The 20417-nt window shown below is 41.5% G+C and overlaps 1 protein-coding gene across 1 annotated transcript in view; it reads right to left on the reverse strand.

Moving 5' to 3' along the window:
* The window catches only part of LOC128736694 (glycogen-binding subunit 76A), a 45574-nt gene that overhangs the window by 4117 nt on the left and 21040 nt on the right, over positions 1-20417 (reverse strand). The window lies entirely within an intron of this gene.

The following is a 20417-nucleotide window of genomic DNA, read 5'->3' on the forward strand; positions in this document are numbered from 1 at the left end:
TTCATGAGACGGATTTCACGCTAACTAGACCGCGAAAGGGCTTTGGAAAGGGTTCATTTTTTCTCATTCTACAAAATTGTTAGGTCCTGTTGATTGGGAGACATAAAGAAATATCAGGTGGTCTTTTGGGGGCTCGTTCTATCGCAGCCTAAATTTTCACACTTCGACAAATCCGTCAGAAATGATGCATGCATTATGTGAATTTTAAAGCGACTTACGATACAATCTAACGCGAACAGCTATGGCAGATAATGCATGAGAATAGACTATAGAATGCATACTCTCAAGCTCACGGAATAGATCCTCCCGAATATGCAAATACGGATGGGAATATTTGGCATCGACCTACGTGACGAAACAAAGACGACGAATGGATACTCGGTACTTGGAATTGTAGAACGCGAAACTTCATTGGTGGCAACCGGGTGCTGCTCGAACAGTTTGAACTCCGTAAACTCGGCATCGTTGGTCTGCAGGAAACCTGTCGCAAAGGAGAAAAAGTTTGGAAGATCCGCGGCGGAAAGGTCCAGTTTTACTAGAGCGGTGGCATTACCAACGAATTGGGAACGGGCTTTGTAGTGTTTGACAGAATGCACGCGTGATAGTTTGAAAGATGATCAACGAGAGAATGTGTCTATGGAGGATAAAGGGCCGTTTCCCCAATTACAGAATTATCAACGTGCCCTGCTCGCACGAAGGTAATTTACCCGACGATGAAGGAAGCGTTCTACGCTCGCTACGGAACATCAAGATCGTCCCCGAGTAGCACACTTTTGTCATTTCTGGTTGCTGTAACCTATTTATGACTGAAATTAGTCATTATTCGTTTACCACAACTAGTTTATAACAACTTTGCTAGTAGGGTCATCGCCCAGGTCAGTAGGGAAGAAATGTATAGAGCGGTGATAACGATCAACGATGTATAAACTTTGGAGTTTTCCGAGACCAACTTGCAATGAATCAGATTGACCACGTTCTCATAGTTGGTTCAACATATCACATATCAACAACTTCAAGAATATACGTTCCCTAAGGACTTAGGATATTGACTCTGACCATCACCTAGTAGCAGTATACAAGTTGACCACGATCCTGAGGAGTCAACAGCGCCAAAAGGAGGACAGTCATTGTTTAGAATTAGAATAGCTAATGACACGAGCAAGTTTTACGAAAAGGTGAACCAAACTTGTAAGAACTACACACCGAAACCTGACATGTGTAGGGACGCATGTCCCAAGTCCTGATCTCCAAGAAGTCAAACGAGAAATCGCGTTGCTGAAGACCAACAAAGCCGTTGGTAATGACCGCCAATCGGCGGAGCTTTCCAATCTGCGCTGCGAAACACTGGCAACGGCTCTATACTAGGTTATTTCCAAGATTTGGGAGGAGGGAAATCTGCCGGAGGAATGGATGGAAGGAGTGGTTTGCCTCATACCCATCTACAAAAAGGGTGATCGGCTCGACTGCTACAATTATCGCTGCATAACGCTGGTAAACGAAGGTAGGTACAAGATACTCTCCTAGATCCTGTTACGTCGGCTGTCACCAATAGCACAGAGTTTCGTAGAGAACTACCAGGCAGGTTCCATGGGGGCTCACGTAACTACACACCAGATTTTCCCCATCCGACAGTCCTTGCAGAAATATCGGGTGTACAATGTGCCCACGCATTACATTTTTGTTGATTTCAAGGCAGCATATGATACAGTCGATCGAGACCAGATATGGCAGATAATGCACGAAAACGGTTTTCCGGATAAACTGACGCGACTGATCAGAGCTACAGCGCATGTCGGCAATACTCTCCTGTCCCTTCGAGACGCGGCGTGGGTTGTGACAAGGTGACGGCTTGTCCAGCATGCTGTTCAATATCACTCGACGAGCGGGCACCGAGACGAGACGCACGATTTTCGCCAAGGGTAGCCAACTCCTAGGCTAGACTTTGATATCATAGCCAGGAACTTTACAACAGCAAGCAAGAAGGTTTGGGCTAAAAATAAATGCGTTAAAGACCAAATACATGCAAAAAAGAGGCCCAAAGGAAACAAACGCGTGCCTTCCACGGACGGTAACAGTTGACGGCGAAGAACTAGAAGTGTTTGTGTATTTGGGATCGCTGCTCGAGCGGAAGGTATTGCGGACGATGTTTGGCGAAATACAAACTGAAAGCAGAGAGTGGTGGAAGCATCTGAATCATGAGCTTCAGGGCTATTTAGAGAGATTTCCATCGTACGTCTGGTGAAAGTCGATGGGCTACAGTGGACCGGACAGGTCGTAAGGATGGCGGATGACAGTGCAACGAAAACAGTTCTCTTCAACAACCCCAGCGGCATCAAGAACAAGAGGGCTCAACATGCAAGGTGGTTCCAGGTCGAAAGTAATTTGCGTACCATACTCTGCTTGCCAAACTCAATCGTCTGGATGTGTCATCAAACCTTGTTTGCTGGTTCGAGTCGTATCTGACTAATCGCCGACTGTACGTCAAATTGGGATCAACGGAATCAGATGAATTTCATGATCCCTCATGTCTCCCACAAGGCAGCAATTTAGGACAATGAACCCGTTTTATTCATACGGCCTATTATCTCAACCTATTTAATTATTCCCAATTATTCCCAACCGAGAAGAAGGTGAAGTGGCCAGGTGGCTCACGAGGCTGCAGCTAGGGATGCTATAGCGGTTTTACCGGTATTACCAAGCAATTTTCCAATACCGAATTACCGGGTTTTCCACGATCAAAAATCGGCATTTTCAGTATTTTTTTTTTGCATGAAGAAATAACAACTCAGGAAGCCTGAATCGCTGGTAAAACTTTTAAAGCAAAGGGTAAACTTAATTTCATGATTGAAGGCTCTACAAATAATAACTCAATTATGTAGTTTTTCGAAAGGGAAAACCCCGAAATACTTCACCGATGTCAGCATAGAACCGGTCTCCATTCAACTCGGTCCACTCCATGGGCTACTCGTCACCAATTTCCCAGTCCTCTCAGAAGTCGCAAATCACTATCAACATGATTGAGTCATTTTGCACGTTGAGCCCTGGTGCCGATGGGATCGTTGGAAAAAACTGTTTTCGTTGCACTGTCGTCCGGCGTCTTACAACGTGTCCAGCCCACCGTAGCCTACAGACGTTCGCAAGCTGTACGATGGGAATCTCTCCGAGCAGTGCCTTTAGTCCGTGATTCATATGCCTCCGCCACTCTCCGCTTTCAGTTTGTACTTTATCAAATATCGTCCGTAGTATCTTCCAGGTAAACACGACAAGGGCGTGTATTTCCACCGTGAACGACGCCACAGCTTCTATAAAGAACTACCGGTTAAATAAGGGGTTTGTACATTGTCAGCTTCGTACGGCGGCGTATGCTTTTTGATCGCAGCGTTTTGTTAAGGGCAAAGTAGATCCGATTTCTTGCTTGTATGCGCCAAATAATTAAGAATATTGCGCAACAAAAGAAATTTGCGATGTACAGTGAAGCTGTTTGGAAAATCTTCAGTAAAAATTAACAGAGTACACTCGAGATATGTGAGAACACTCTACGGAAGAGAATTCGTTCGGTTGCTAATACAAACTGGAATAGAAGTAACTTTATGATTAGTTAGAAAGCCCTGTTGGCAGGACTGAGCCAATTTTATGGGCTCCAATCATCGCTTCGAACGTCTCTATTAGGGCTGTCTAACCGGTAGTACCGGTAGTACCGAAACCGGTAATACCGGCCAATTTTTGGATACGGAAATACCGGTTTTGGGAAGGCAAAAACCGGTATTTCCGGTATTTTCTAATATCCTGATTTTTTCAAACTCCTTTAAAAGTTTGCTACGAAAATATGTCTGCTTAAGTATCGAAGAAGAATGTTTGATGATGAGATTGTAAAACTCATAGAAAAATAACTTGGTATTAATGCTGAAGAAATTCTTTGATTTCTAGCAATAAAGAAAGTGAAATTGTGAGTCAAATAATTAAACCTCTTGAACCCGTTTGAGGCACAGTACAGTAAAGTAACCAGGTTTTTATTGGATGAATGCGGGACGGCGGAGAGAATTTACACCGGAATAAAAGCGGAATCTAGGAGGATCAGGCTAAAAATAAATGCGTCGAAGACAAAATACATGCAAAGAAGAGCCTCGATGAAGACCAACACGCGCCACCCACGAACGATAACCGTTGACGACGGCGAACTAGAACTGATAGATAAGTTCGTGTATTTGGGATCGCTGGTGACCGCGGACAACAATAATAGTAAAGAGATTCGGCGACGCATTCTAGCAGGAAATGGGACTTAATTTGCCCTTCGCAAAACGCCACGATCAAGATGCATACGCCACTGTACCCTCATTAGACCGGTAGTACGGTTTGAAGCTGTAACGCTGTTTACGGATGATATTCGCGATCTTGCCGTGTTCGAGCGAAAGTTGCGACAGGTGATATTTGGCAGAGCACAAACTGAAAGTGGAGAGTGGCGGAGGCGTATTAATCGCGAACTACAGGCACTGCTTGAAGAGATTCCTAGCATCAAGAACAGAGAGATACAACGTGCAAGATGGCTCGATCGGACCGAAAGTTTTTGGGGACATCTGGGACGCTTGAGAAATTAGAAACGAGTGGCGTAAGATTGAGTTGAATGGAGATGACTGTCGCCAACGGTGGAACATCGTAGTCGTCAGCAGCATAGAGCCGGGACTCGACCTTTATTTATTTGGTGGCGAATTAACCCATTATGACCCGGGTATACCCAAATTTGGACCAAATGAAGTGAAACTCTGTAATCTATTATATTATGGCTCGAATGTGTCGGGAAACGCAAAATCGTCATTTGGAATGCTTTCAAGGCCAAAATATCGCAGGTTAAATATTTTATAGGCTCAGTTTCAAACAAACAAATCACAAAGTTTTTTACAGATTTCTTATCGAATTTTGTGATAGACTTTACATATAAATACTAATTTACATGTCAGGTAATGTTTCGTCACTAAATGTAGACTTTTTCATGCGTTTTGGAGACAAACATTTTTTCGCCATTTTTTCAACTTTTTTTCCGCCATTTGTCACAACTTTGCACTGTTGAAAATACAGATGAAATGACAAAAACTGACAAATTATATCACACACACATCAGATTGATGTCTTATCTCTCTTGTAGTGATATATTAACAATGCTAACTATTGAAATTCAGCAGTAAACAGGTTTTGAAGACGAGGTATGATATATCATACGCTGGGTCATAATGGGTTAATATAAAATTACATGAATCTTTCAGTTGAATGCAGTGTTTCAACAAAATTTCGTAAATAAAGAATTTCTTGAAAAGCTCCTAGAACTCATCTATAGTGTTTTTCTGAGCGTTTCAATATGCAAATGGCACGATAAAAACTAATCAATGTGGGACACTTTCCGGAACGTTTGGTAATCCGACGCAAGCCGCCTAAATCTGGGTTCCGCAAAATCTAGTCAGCCTACAGTGAAGCGTTTTTGCTGTAAACATGTTTTATTGTATGAGCCAGACCTCGTGTTTCAATTTTGTTTTGAACAACTTGGCCACCAATTTATTTGAAGCTTTCAAATAACGGATCAGGAAACAAGAACAGAATAGGGGGATCTGCCCTTTTTGAGCAGTCTTACCATTAAAAGATCTGCCAGAAAACACTGCAATATTTTTCAAGTCTTGCGAGTGATGCATTGAATACAAATGTAGAAAAAATGTTCGAGCAACTACCTACTATACCATTCCCTACTATAAATTTGCAGAAATGAAAGGAAAATTCATGATGCGTTTAGAGCCGTTCATCAGACTTCGATGTAGGCGGAATTTTTATCAATTGTTGGAAGCGTTGGCAACAAAATTCGTTCTTGCAAGAGAGATAAATTGTTAAGTGTTAAGTGTAATATACTTTGCTGAGCTATAATACTGAAACTAAGGTTTGAAAAATAAACAAAATTAACAGAAAAACACCAACATTTCTATTGATTCCGAATAATCTGCCAATACCGGTATTTTACCGGTATTACCGGTATTTTCTACACCAATACCGAAATACCGGTTTTCACCAAAAGCGCCCAATACCGACAGCCCTAGTCTCTATCCAATTTAAGAAGCAAGGACACACCTTACTTAAGCAAGGAGGAATTCATGAAGAAAGAAGAAATTCTCGCAGTGCTAGAACCAGTCTTGGCTGCTGTCGAATTACTGTACCGGAAAAATTGCAAACTCTACGAATTCTAAAACTACTCTCGGAACACCTTTCAGGTATCGCACAATTGCTGTTCGAGTTACTGTATTGGTAGAATTTCAGAGAGAATTCGTACATTTAAATTTATTCGTTTTAAAATTAACCGCACTATTTGATGATTTTGGTTCCTCTGCCTGGTCGGTTTCTGAATTTATTCCATTGACTTTTAATATCATTAATATCATTTTCATAATAAAATTGTAGAATTTTATCAACAAAACATACCTTGATAATAATCTTCAAGGCATCCGGGATGATTTGATAATAAAATCTTTCAGGAGCAGGGATAGAAGATCAGTGATTTTGATAAAATCTGTGAGTTATCGCCACACGCACAGATCACGATCCGTACAGATCATGACAAACAGTGAATCTTTAGCGTTGATCACAAGATTTTGTTCTCTAAACAGTCTCAGCAGTCGATCACAGTGTTACATCTTACCTAGCTGCGAGAAAAAAGGTCACACATGTTGTTTGTATTGTGATTCATACGATGCACACAACCATTCGTCTGAATCTGTTATAATTTTCAACGCAATCATGCAATGAACATGATCTGACATGATCAAATCATTTAATTTTTAAATGTAGTTTTCAAGTATTACTTTTACCGGGTTTTTACCGGTTTTATCGGTATTGCACTTATCAATACCGAAAAACCGGTTTTCGAAACCCCCGGTATTGGCATCTCTAGCCTGCAGCGATGAAAGGGTGGTGGCATAAATGGTCGCTCAGGTTGACCAACATTGTGATCAAAATATGATAGCAGGCATTCTTGGAAAACTGCGTAACTGAATAAACCAAATTTATGCCAATTTTTCGGAGAAAATTGTTTGATATTTTTTTTATGAAACTGCAATACAAACTTTTATTTTGACTACTCATTGCTTCTCTTATGTTTAACAAAACCCATGTGCTTCCAGATATTAACTGAGTCGAGCTGTATTTGTGGAAACCAATAAAAATCTGTTATCTGAAAACCACACTATACGTGAGATCTGGAATTTGTCGGTTTTGCATGATAAGTTCTATTAGCTCAATAATAGCACTCTGTACAATACTGGTAGCACGATCGAATTTCGCCGGAAAATGACATTATTCTACTTTGTTTATTGTTCTTATATAAACCACACAATGTTGCATTTCTGTCTTGCAAATTGTATGGACGCCGGCTCTCCTGTTGCAACGCAATTCGACCACTTCGCGTCCCGATTCGCGCGCGCAAAATGCGCATTTCGAATCGCGGTTTTTTCGCAGATTGCCACATGCACCCACGAAGCTGACTTTCAAATGACGTCCAACGTTTCTCCACCCATCTGGTTATTTCCAACCAACCAACTTTCCGTGTGCCCAGCAATAATTCATCCGTTTTATATCTACCACTTTCCCTCATCCTTTTTACGTACGTGCGATATGCATCTATAAATAGTATATACCTACCGACCGACCAGCCGCCAAACAGTCAGCGGATTGGAACATCGAACGATTTACGTTTTTTAATGTTAGTCAGTTATTTTCCGTCAAGAAAGATCACCTTTGTAAGCGGCCGGCCAATGTCAAGCTCAAATAAAAAGCGACAATGGGAAGGAAAGGAAACGCAAGCGGAATAAATGTCACGCGAGGGTGGTAAACTGTTGATAAGAAATTTTTCCACGTAGAAATTACTTCTGCAAAGAACTTGAAGATGGCCAGCCGTAATATGACGATGATGATTAAGAATGAAGGTTTCTTATTTATAGCTAGCCTTAAAAAACTTCCAAACTGGAGACAAGCGTAAAATAGTAAAATGCAAGCAAATAGGGTATTAGATGTTGGATAGTTTAACTTTACTAAATCTATGCGGAAATATAATTGGATTTCATTTTTTCAAGCTTAAAAATCATCACAAAAAATCACGCGTGAAGAAATTAGAGAAAAATAAATAAAATTTATAAGAACCTTATTGACGAAACCCAACACCACAGGTATAGAGACCACGTGTCATCGAATCTAGAAATAAAAAGAGTTAGTTTTGTAGTAGGTACATGAAACAACCAATTGAGGTGCAGATTAGGTTTAGTTGTGAAGTCATTTCTATCAAAAACTATACTTTTCAAATATTAAATCTAATCAGAACACAAGCTAATCAGAAGCTTGTGTGGTCGAATCAATATCCTAAATGTTTGGGTTTGAAAATTTAACTTTGTTTCATCTGAATTGCTTTATAACCAACTCATCAGAAGTCGATTTCGTTAATTGTATATCAATGTGAATTGCACCATGCTACTGTCAATATCGGAGCAGCCACACTCTTCCGTTAATTGCAACTGTATAGGCCAAATGTGTTTTATGAACGAAACCAAACTAGATTATTTATGAAAATGCCGTCAGCGGACGTCACATCGGGTGAAATTGAAACAGTTTTCATTGATTGAACCCATCCCGTACGTCGTCGCTGCTGCTAAATCGTATAGTGGAAGTTTATGTGGCGCCAAAATATTTCCAAATCAACTTGATACAATCAACTCCAATCGCAAAAGCGGGGACCCGCTGTTAATTGATTCCAATAGCGCTGTCTGATACTGATAGTCGACATCATATCAGCGTCTCATACTGTACAGGAAAAGAAGTTAATTTTCGTAAGAGCAACCACCCGTCTCCATCGATGTTGGTAGCGCAGTTACAAAAAGACCGGAGACTCCTCTTTGTCTCATTCTCATTCAATACATAACCGGCGGCAAGCGGCGCTGGCTAAGGCCTAAATGCTCAAGGTCAAGTTCAGCAAAACATCATCAGCCACGGTAATCTGGCTTGTACAACATAGTAGATTGAACTTTTGCCACACATCTAGAATAGCAGAACTTGAACGATCCGCCCCGGGCCAGGCCGGGCCGCCCAATTCGCATGCTCGCCGGGTTCCAGTGGGTTGTTTTACGCGGTCACTTCACCTTCATGTGACATTGTATATACTTGTGCAACGAGTCGAAAATGACTTTTTCGGGGTTTGTTTTGCTCGAACGTTTCTAGCAACTGTGTGCCGACAAAGCCCAAGCCGGTTCGAGCACACTTACACAAAAAAAACGCTTTCGTAATAATGATGGTACGTGATACTTGGAATGCGTATATTTTGAGACTGGAATTTGGATGGAAAATATCAGTCGATATAACTAGATGTGCTAAACAGAAAGCTATATCGAGACGCCTGGCGGGGTGAACCAAACCGTTCCTACCAATTTTGTTTCGCGTCAGAATGTAAAATTATTTGGCCATTTCAAGTTGATAGAAACGATCGCGATAGGAAGCTAATTCTAGGGAATAGATTTTCTGTGGCTATTTTTGTCATTTTTCTGAACTTTCATTTATTTTTCATTCGGCCTATGGGTGGGTAAAATACCAGAAATTTGAGGCAAATTTTGTAGCTTTTGCTGCTATTAGGTAGTAGATCGTTTTTCAAAATTGTTTTATAGTTTTGGGTTCAAGTGTCTCAGGATTTCATGAAATTTTGTATACAAATAATATTTACTTAATTTGCTGGCTCTTATTTCTCCAAAAAAATTGAAGAGAAATTTTCCGATTTTTCTGTAATTCATTACCTTAGAACCAAGCATTATAGAACAAAAGTGTTTTTTATGAAAATGTAAAACAATTTTCTATCCAGGATAAATATTATGTGGAAAAAGTTTCCACGGCAATAAACAATGCCAAAGAGTAAATGGAAAAACTTTGTTCTAATTCTTGGAAAAAAAAATCCAACATCGTTGTTTCTTGTTTGTGTATGTGTAGTTTTTAATGATGAAAATTTCATGATAAAGTGTGTCCCACATCAAATTACACCACCGAAGAAACGCTGTAGAAAATTACCCATTGGGTATTTTCTCTTGAAAATTTGAGTAGAAGTAGTTTAGAGTGTATTGTTTACACTGCATTTTTATCGCTGTCAGTTTTTCTAAAATTAAAAAAAAATGGCGTCACCCGAAAAGCAACGTCGCGAATTTATTTTGCGCAAGCACCTGGAATATCCTCAACTCTCTCATCGGGACTTCGGAAAACAACTTGGAATCGTGCAGTCAACGGTGAGTCATGCGAATAAACGTTACTACGAAACTTTGACCATCGAACGGAAGGAGAAATGCGGTCAGTATGGATGCTCTATTAGTGATCAGGATCACAAGCGTGTTGTGAAAGCGTTTAAGCGAAATCCCAATGCTTCGGTCAGGGATGTGGCCATAAAGTTAAATCTGTCCAAGTCTACCCAGGTAACCAATAAGCACTAGTATAAGCAGTAAATCAACCGTTTATTAGCATCCCTAGCGTTTTATACTGCACGTTGCTGTTTATCAGCCTTTTGAGTGCATAACTGTTGTAAAATTTGCATCCTATTGCAATTCTATTCAAATTCTTCTTGTCGGTAACTAGCTGCAAATAACCATTGATTGTCAGCACTACATGAGGGCTTATTAACTTGCATTTAAATTGCATTGGAAATGCTTATTAGTTATCTGGGTATCGTTCAGAGTGCCAAGGACCGGGAGGGACCGCGTACGTACAAAGTGCGGAAGACTCCAAATTGTGCCGAACGGCAAAATACGGTGGGAAAGTCACGGACCCGGAAACTGTACACCGAGATGCTGACGAAGCTTCATTGTCTCATCATGGATGATGAGAATAACATCAAGGCGGAGTTCCAGCTACTTCCGGGGCTACTGTACTTCACCGCCCAGCACAAGTTTGATGTTCCGGAGGAAGTAAGGAAGCAGTAACTTTCAAAGTTTGCCAAGAGATACATGATTTTGCAAGCGATCTGCTCATGTGGCAAACGAAGTGCACCGTTCTTGACTACCAGGACTGTAAACGGACAGATCTACCTCTCAAGGAGTGTCTACAGAAACTTCTGCTTCCTCAGTTGGAGCAACGCGAGGGCCATACGATCTTCTAGTTGGATCTAGCTTCGTGTCACTATCCATAGGATGTCCTGGAGTGGTACGTAGCCAACAGGGTTACTTTCGTACCCAGGGACATGAACCCCCTCAACGCAGCAGAACTAAGGCCCATCGAAAAATATTGAGCTATAATGAAGCAGGCACTACGGAAGCATTTTAAGGAGGTCAAATCATAGGAAGACATGAAGAAAAAGTGGGTTTCCGTACAGAAAAAGCTGCTGCCAGATGTTGTAAGAACCTTATGAGTAGAGTTAAGCGTAAGGTGCGAGCATAAAAGCTTACTAATGGGTTATATTTTCTTGTCTGAAAGTTTGAAAAGGATCAGTCAACTAGATAATTTTTTACAGCGTTTCTTCCGTGGTGCAATTTGATGTGGGACATCCTTTAGGTGTTTTTTGTTTCTGAATGACGGCCGAAACTCGATTTTCCTTCCCCAGTGATGGTAAATTCCAGAGAGAATTCAGAAAATTTCTGCCCCATAGCCTGTTTGAGTCGTAGAAACTACACAATAGCATTAATTTTCGTTCTAAAGCTAAATACTACCGAATAACTAACCGGTTATGTGAAGTCGTTAACCGTTAGTCGAACAAAATTAAGCCAACCGTCAATGTGGTGACAGATATCAAGCTAAACTCGAAACAGCTAGTGAAAAACGACGCGATTCATGTGTACTGGTCCATAGCTTAATTCCTGTTCATGCAACAGCTTCGCTCATTAGGATAGGTGGCACCATCACTACAGCTTTCGGCATCTGCAAGTAAGCAAATTTGCTGCAGAGAATTAATGATCCTGCATGTATGGACAACTCCTGGCCATTTCGAAGAGAAGTCCTTAGCGAGTATCCAAGCAGCACATTTCCATCGCTTTTAATTTGTCATGGTCATGAGCTGCATAGAGCCGGGATGGCTCATGCAGTTTCAAGCAGTCGTCTCCATTCAATTCGATCTAGGGCCACTCGTCGCTAATTTTTCAGGTGCATCAGATGTCGCAAATCGCCTTCGACTTGGTCTTGTACGTTGGGCCTCTTTGTTTCTGGTGCCGCTGGAGTTATTGAAGAGAACCGTTTTCGCCGCACTATCTTCCGGCATCCTTACGACATGTCCAAGCCATCGAACCCTACTAACTTTTGTTATATAGACGATGGGAATCTCTTCAAGCAGTGCCTGGAGCTCGTGATGCATACGCTTTCGTCATTCTTTCGCTTTCAATTTGTGCTCCGCCAAATATCGTCCGTAAGTCCTCCGTGAGCAGTGTCTTAGCTTCTAGTCCATAAAGAAGTGAACTACTAGTCTAATGAGGGTTTGATCGCGGAGAGCCAAGTAGGCCCAATTTACCCGCTTGAAAGCGTCGCTGGATCTCCTTACTTGTGTTGTCCGCGGTCACCAGCGATCTCAAATACACGAACTCATCTACCACTTCCAGTTCGTCGCCGTCAACGCTTACCGTCCCTGGGAGGCGAGCGTTTGTCTCCTTTGAGCCTCTTTCTTTCGTGTATTAAATTTTGGTCTTCGACGGAAACGCACGAATCACACTCGAGACATTTCTGTAAGATCTGTCGGATGGTGAAAATTTAATCTATGAAACCTGCCTGATAATTGCCTACGAATCCTTAGGCTTTCGGTGACAGCCAGCGTAACAGGAGCAATCTGGGAGAGTTTTTTTGTATGACAGAAGAGCATTTGGTTAAAAGGCCACTGTGACAGTCTTAATGATCGTCTTTTGTGGCAGGCCCCGATTGCTGTATACAGTTTATGGACCGCTCATACCCATTGATGGAGTTGAGCGGGATAGTTGTAATCCTGTGCCCCAAATCGGTACTACATGGTTTATAAGGCCGTATATATTCTCCGTATCCGATATGGAATAAATCTGGGAGAGTAACTTATAGGCGGTGTTCACCAGCGTTATGCCGCGTTAGTTGCAGCAATCGATCTGATCACCCTTTTGTAGTTGTTGCAAACACTGAGTGTCCAGTCGAGTTTGACACCTATTCTTAGCAATTCATCCAGTGGACAGCAAAGTGTGCACATATTGGAGACCAACTTTCCCAAAAATTTCCTATCGGTCACGACTGGGAGGCGTTGGGAAGATTGGCGGTCTTCGGTATAAGGCTTATCTTCTGCCGTTCCATCTCCTCCAGTAATCTCTTGGCTCAGTGAGTCGTGGCCAACAAAAAGCAAACCACAGCCTATGCGCTACATTCCGTTTTTCGAAACTTGACATGTTTTCATCCGACAGACGAGACCACGTCCGGCCAAAAAACATCATCATCCTTCGCGTGATACTTCTTGCAGAAGGCGGCAACTTCCGGTAGACACTTTATACTGTTGATTTTGTTTTTTCGTTTTCTGCAAGTCCCAAAGGAAAGAACAGCATGTTGGACACCCACTTCTCGCTGGTCGTTATCACCTCCATCCGGCCCCCTATCAGTTGTTACCGTCCAACGTGTTTTCGTCATGAGTGTTGCAAATGAACTGATAACGCTGTCAAACATTTTAGGTGGATAGGTGTAGTTTCAATTTTAATGATTATCTATTATATTAGCTGTCATCCGATCTTTTCGAATCGAACAGTGAGCAGGAATTTTTAGAAACACTGGAGGAAGCCGTTAAGGTATACCCAGCACGCTTCTTATGTATCTCTGTTATGCACAATGTTATCTATGTAACCAGAAATATTCGGAGCGGCCCATTTCAAGTTGTCGTTCGAGAAAATTATCTTCTAACTCTCACTTTAGGCGAGCAAGTGGATTCTCGTCGGGCTAGACATCCAACTTGATCGTAGCCTTAGTGCACTAGCCCAGCTGGTACTGGTATCCAACACAGAAGGATAAATCTGTTTGTAATGTTCAGCGATAGACTTGAAATCGTTGATCTGACGACGCTGACCTAAAGACTATTGGTACTCTGTGAAAATATCGACATTCTTTCATGCCAATATCGGAATTTGGATACTGGACTGCACTGGTGTCGGGTTCGGTACTTGCAGTATCCCTAGGGTTGCAACTTGTTTATGATTGGAATTAGTCGTATTTCGGTTATTACAACTATTTTCTAACAACTGTGCTACTAGGGCTCAATCAAACTTTTGAGTTTGGTTACGATATAAGAGAAGGTGAACTTCTGGGAAATTTTCGGCACAATTAAACTGCTATAGCGCTCGTTATCTGCTTCCGTATCAGTAACTAAACTTTGGACGAACCATGCAGACGGGAAGCCAATTGTAACACGGGACGGCTGGGGCCAGAGCCTGATTCTAGAATCAGCGGGTGGCTTAAGCGCCACTCTCAAGGAGAGATCACCCACTTTGTTTACAAACCGCAGCACAAAATATATCGGTTTAGTTCCTTCGACTCTATACAGCAGATATATAAATTTTCATTTCGGGGACAAGTCTCGCGTACACCCCATCCGAAAACAAAATAGAGACGAAACATCAAAATAGAGACGAGGGCTGAAAGATTTAGGCATCTTTCTATTAACTAATAAATGTGCGCTGCTGCTCTTACAAGAGCTAGTAGAACGGAGGATTCTAAGGAATTATTGCACTCCAATTCGGTGGAGAGGAAACCAGCAAGCGCCTGCACACATCAACAAGATAATGACCGCAAACATATTTCTAGGGTTGTTTAGCCATGGTTCTCAAAAGGCAGTGATCGGTGTAATCATCGGACTTGAACCCCCCGAGTTCATGTTCGAAAGTTAAAAAATTTAGCAAAAATGGTCCAAAACATCATTTGATCACATTATTGTTTTTCTCGATTCAAAACCAGCCCGCTGCGATAACTGTGAAACGATCCGATTAAGCTGAATTAGGACAATGTATTGTGAAACAAATTCAGTTTAGTAAGTTAGAGTTCTCTTATACACTTAATTGGTCTGATCATTACTCCTGATTTGTGTATTTTTTTGCAACCTAGACCTATCTGAAATCCTTCATTTGACCATTAAAGGCTAACATTAAAAAAGCGTTAGCCTAAAAGTTACAGTTTTCTTATAAATTGCAGAACAAATGGGAATTGGAAAGTTTGATTAGCCTTTTGCTATTCCAATTTTGGTGTCTCGTTCTTATTCCAATTTTTTTAAACAAAAGTAAAAAAAACTGGCTTTTTAAACATTTCGATAAAAATGTTATTCTATCGAGTGGATAGCCTCGGCTGAAGAATAACAAAGCAGCGGGAAAGGATGGCATTGGAGCGGAACTTATTAAAATGGGCCCGGACAAGTTGACCGGCTGTTTACATCAACTGATTGTCAAGATTTGGGATACGGAACGACTACCGGAGGAGTCGAAAGACGGGGTTATCTACCCTATCTACAAGAAAGGCGATAAGCTGGATTGTGAGAACTACCTAGCGATCACTATTCTGAATGCCGCCTACAAAGTGCTGTCCCAAGTCATCTTCCATCGACTATCGCCAATAGTCAATAGATTTGTGAGAAAGTTACCAGGCTGCCTTCATGGCGGGTCGGTCTACAACGGACCAAATCTTCACCCTGCGGAAGATCCTCCAGAAGTGCCACGAATTCCGAGTCCCCACGCATCACCTGTTCATCGATTTCAAAACCGCATATGATAGCGTAAACCGACTGACCGGTGGAAGATCAGTACACCAGACTAAAACGCAAAGCAGAGAAGATTGGGTTGAAGGTAAATACGTAAAAAAGGAAGTATATGCTGGCGGGCGGGACCGAGCGCGACAGGGCTCGCTTGGGCAGTACCATGGTAATCGACGGGGATGAGTTCGACGAGTTCGTATACCTTGGCTTACTGGCAACAGAGGACAACAATACCAGCCGTGAGATTAAAAGGCGCATTATCAGCAGAAGTCGGGCCTACTACGGACTCCACAAACACTTGCGGACACTGTACCAAACTCTAATTAGACCGGTTGTCCTCAACGGGCACGAAATGTGGACACTGCTAGAAGAGGACCTACGAGCACTCGGAGTTTTCGAGCGACGGGTGCTAAGAACAATCTTTGGCAGAGTGCAAGAGAACAGTATATGGAGGCGAAGAATGAACCACGAGCTCGCGCGTCTCTACGACGAACCAAGTATTCAGAAAGTGGTTGAAGCTGGACGGATACGTTGGACAGGACATGTTGGTAGAATGCCGGACAACTATCCTGCAAAAATGGTTTTCGCATCGAATCCGGTAGGAACAAGACAAAGAGAGGCTCAGCGAGCGAGGTGGCAAGACCAGGTGGAGCGAGATCTGGCGAGCACTGGGTGCCCGCGGAACTAGACACCAGCGCCATGGACCGAAACAGATGGAGAAACTATACTGCGCAGGCCTTGTCGTAAGTCATTAGGCCAAATAAGTAAGTAAGTTATTCTTTCGATAGAAACTTAAGATATTTAGATCCATATTCATAACCGAATTTCAAACAGAAGACTGGGCACATGCTCTGATGTGGCTCATCCTAGACACACCCTTGTTTATAAGATTATGAAATCTGAATCTTTTTCAATTTACATGGGTGAAAAATAACGCAATTATACTATTTTTAAATGAAAGAAATAATTGGATACAAGCGGTATTTTCTCTTTCAGTCTTGATGAGTGAAGGTCTTATCATAACAAGCATAGTAGAGGAAAATAACCTCATTATCGATGTTTGTTAGTTTTTTTTGCAAAAAAGAGGATTTCCATTCGTGGCAATTATGATCTCCGAACAACGATGAGTAAACCAGTTACTATAGACATAACTAAATAAGAAACATAAACCGAAAGAGAAAATATAAAAAAGTCATATCTACACAGCCATTCTAAGAAGAACGCCTTTGATTTGCATTTACATCATACTCTATATTTCAATTTGCTGTTTATGAAATAGGAAGCCAATTCTCATTAACGACATAACATAAAAAAGATTTATGGAAAGAAAATAAAAACTTATTCCAAAGACACATTAGCTAATACCTTCCGAACCTGCTTCCTGCTGCAGCGCTGAAAGCGATAATGTCAAACCGTTTTGTTCCCAACTAGAGTAATTTTGTTGGATTTAGTCTGGATTTCGCTAACCGGCTCTGTGCACGGCTTAATCCGGTATAATAACCGGTTAAAATTAGATTTCCTCCGACTATTCTGGTGCGCATTAAAATCCTTTTTTTGTTGGATAAAATCTTTCCAAGCTGCAGAAGACATGCACTGCGATCTAATCTACATCGCAAAGAGGTTATTTTTTGCTATTTTCTGTCTTCAATTGCGAATTCGCAAACCACAATAAAATGAAACAATAAGTGTATATGTATCTAGTGAATCATTTTAATGGGGCTGCGCTTCATGATTTATGACCCGCAATGTGTTTATCTTTACTTCTTCTCTCCGGAGCATTAGCCGGGTGTTGATGTACGCTAAATTAAGTTCGACTTAAACCGGTTGCAGAGCAACCGAAACAATAAAAAAAAACGCCGATTCTAAAAAGGATCTCGAGAGCGTCTCGAGACCACTTAGAATGAGTAATATAATCTTTAATTGCTTAGTGCAGAGCGCCTTGAATGAATGCAAACGGCACTGCAAGCTGTACGACAATTTAGCACAATCTTATCAAACCAGTTGAGAATCTAATCATAATAATACATGTATAAACTGGGCGCCATGCGATCACGGTGAACTCGAGTTTCAAGTGCATACACAATGATTTCTAAATAGTTTGATATTGATACGGCTTGGGAAGTCAATATTGATATGGAAGATTGTTTACAAACGGACTTGTGTGGCGAATGTAATTCTCAATGGATGGTTTAGAATACTTCGCTGAGTTGAGAGCTCTCATGCACGCTGTAAACATATGGAACAGTCAAACAAGTGACATGAACGCTGCTGGCGTGTTTTCCAGTAATTGATTATCATTCAGCCGTGAGGTTTTATTTTTATTACGGTGGTCGAACTATGTTGGAAATAAAAATGTTTTTTACATGGTTTCATGCCATGGTTTTATATTCTAAATTGAATTTGTTCCTATTTGGTCATTTATTAAGCCGTTTATTGGACTTATAAGGTGTCAGATTCCACAAACCTTGAAACTGCCAAAACTTGCTCGTGATGCTTCAAAGGAAGGAATTTAAATCAATTTTCGGCATTGCGACATTTGAAACTGTTACCTGAATTTTACATTAACTCTGCTCAATTTTTCATTTGAAATTTATCATTATATTTATATTTATCATTTCATACACTCCACAATTGCACAACTCATTTTATATTAGAAGGTTATATTTTCAACATTTCACTGAATTACGTTAGAAGTGTGCAGAACTGCTGTAGGTCTTTGTTGTCTAGATAGGTTGGTTCGTTTTATGGCGTCGTCGAAAAAATAATTCAGCAACTAAATTCCCTGATCGTTCGCTCATGAGTTGGCTGAATTGTAGAATTATCCCAAATCCATGGTGTTTGACGCCCTGAAACGATGGATAACGCCTGATCGACCGGAACCCGAAAATGTTATCGAGAGATGCGGCGAAAATGGCACACATTATGCCAAACCGTAATGCGAAGCAAAGTCTGAGGGCCAAAAAACGTTCAAGGAAGTTTTACAAGAATGTGGTGACGAAATCGTTATGGACGATAAAAAAAACTGCAAAACCGCTTTGGGATGAGTTCTTGGACAAGAGTTTTACAGCTCGTTCAATCATTAGAGTACCTCGGAGGGCTGCAAAATAAAAAAATGTTCCTGATAAAGTTCCTCGTTTGGCAAGAAATCTGCAACTGCGGATTGAATAGTGACGCTTTCGTATGTTCTGGAATCATGCGTCAGAAAGTGCGTCAAAACGAGAGACTTCAGAAAAAGTTTCTGCCTTTTCTGGATTGACTTGGCAATCTAACATTATTTATATTAGACTAGGCGACAGTGGTACAAGGACAATGGCGTCGCTGTGTATCCCGAGGAGTATCCGTGGAGTATAATCCGGCCAATAACTCGGAGCAAAAGCCGATTGAGAAACACTGGTCGATCGTAAAGTGCAAACAGAATAGGAATGGTAAAACTGTAAGCTACTCAAAAAGAAGCGAAAAGGGGCGGGAAAACAATTTGTGCAAATAATTGACCGTGTTAAGGGAAAATTTCGAGCAATGGTAAGGAAATTTCTAGCCGTAGAAAACGTCGAAACCGCAGCTCGTAGACAAGATGCAAAAATTTAAAATTAATGCACAGATTCTCATCGGGGAAGCTATTTCATTCATTCATACTACCCTTACCAAATGTGCTGAAACAGGATTTGTTGTCACATTCTACTTTACTTTAGTAGCCGAGAGCCGGGGTGGCTCTTGCCGTATCAAGAATTCCTCTCTATTGTACTCGGTCTTGGGCTACTCGTCGCCAATTCATTGCGCGTCTCGACACACGCAAGTCAACTTCAACCTGGTCGAGCTATCTAGCACGTTGGAGCCCTTTATTCCTGGTGCCGGTGGGGTTCAAGTAGTGCCTGTAGCTCATGATTCCTCCGCCACTCTCCGTTGGTACTTCGCCAAAAATAGTCCGCAATACCTTTCGTTCAAATACGGTAGGTTCACGTATGTCTTCCGTTGATTAGCGTTCTGCACATCGTCAGCTTTACGCGGTGGCGTATGCTCCTTGATCGAAGCGTCTTGTGGAGGTAAAAGTGGGCTCGATTCTCAGCAGGAATGCGCCGATGGAACTCCTTACTCCTTATTGTCAGCGGTGACCAGAGATCCCAAATATACGAACTCATCAACCACTTCCAGTTCATCGCCGTCAATAGTCACTGTCCGTGGGAGGCAAACGTTGCTTTCTCTGGAGCCTTTTCCTACGATATACACTCAAGTCGCTTTTTACGTGAAGGTTACGTTCTGCGTAAATCAAAATCGCGTAAATTCCGAAATTCGCGTAAAATTGGTCGCGTAAAAAGTGACTTTAGTGTATTTGGTTTTTGACACATTTGTTGTCACATTGATGAGTCGATTAAATGTAGTAGCCTAATAATTTGAATCGGGAACAGCCATTATTTGAATCGACATCGGACAGATCGTCCGTCAGCTTAAATTTATGCCACAATTGATTTGTGCTAGAAGCGCTTGCTTGTTGTGGAATGCTAATTTATGTTAACCGAGGAGGAGGTGTTTCTAAGCAGAGTGAATGGCAGCCTCCCAAAGACCGCCAGAATGTGTGCCTTTTTGTGGATGAAAATCCCGTAGCACTCTTCAGACGTTGCCGAGTTAAATTCGTTGAAATCATGACTTAAACGGTGAACTTAAACGGTCTTTGATAAAGCGAACATCTCATATGCTATGTATATCATGATGGATG

Source organism: Sabethes cyaneus, chromosome 2, assembly GCF_943734655.1.
Source record: "Sabethes cyaneus chromosome 2, idSabCyanKW18_F2, whole genome shotgun sequence".
Taxonomy (NCBI): domain Eukaryota; kingdom Metazoa; phylum Arthropoda; class Insecta; order Diptera; family Culicidae; genus Sabethes; species Sabethes cyaneus.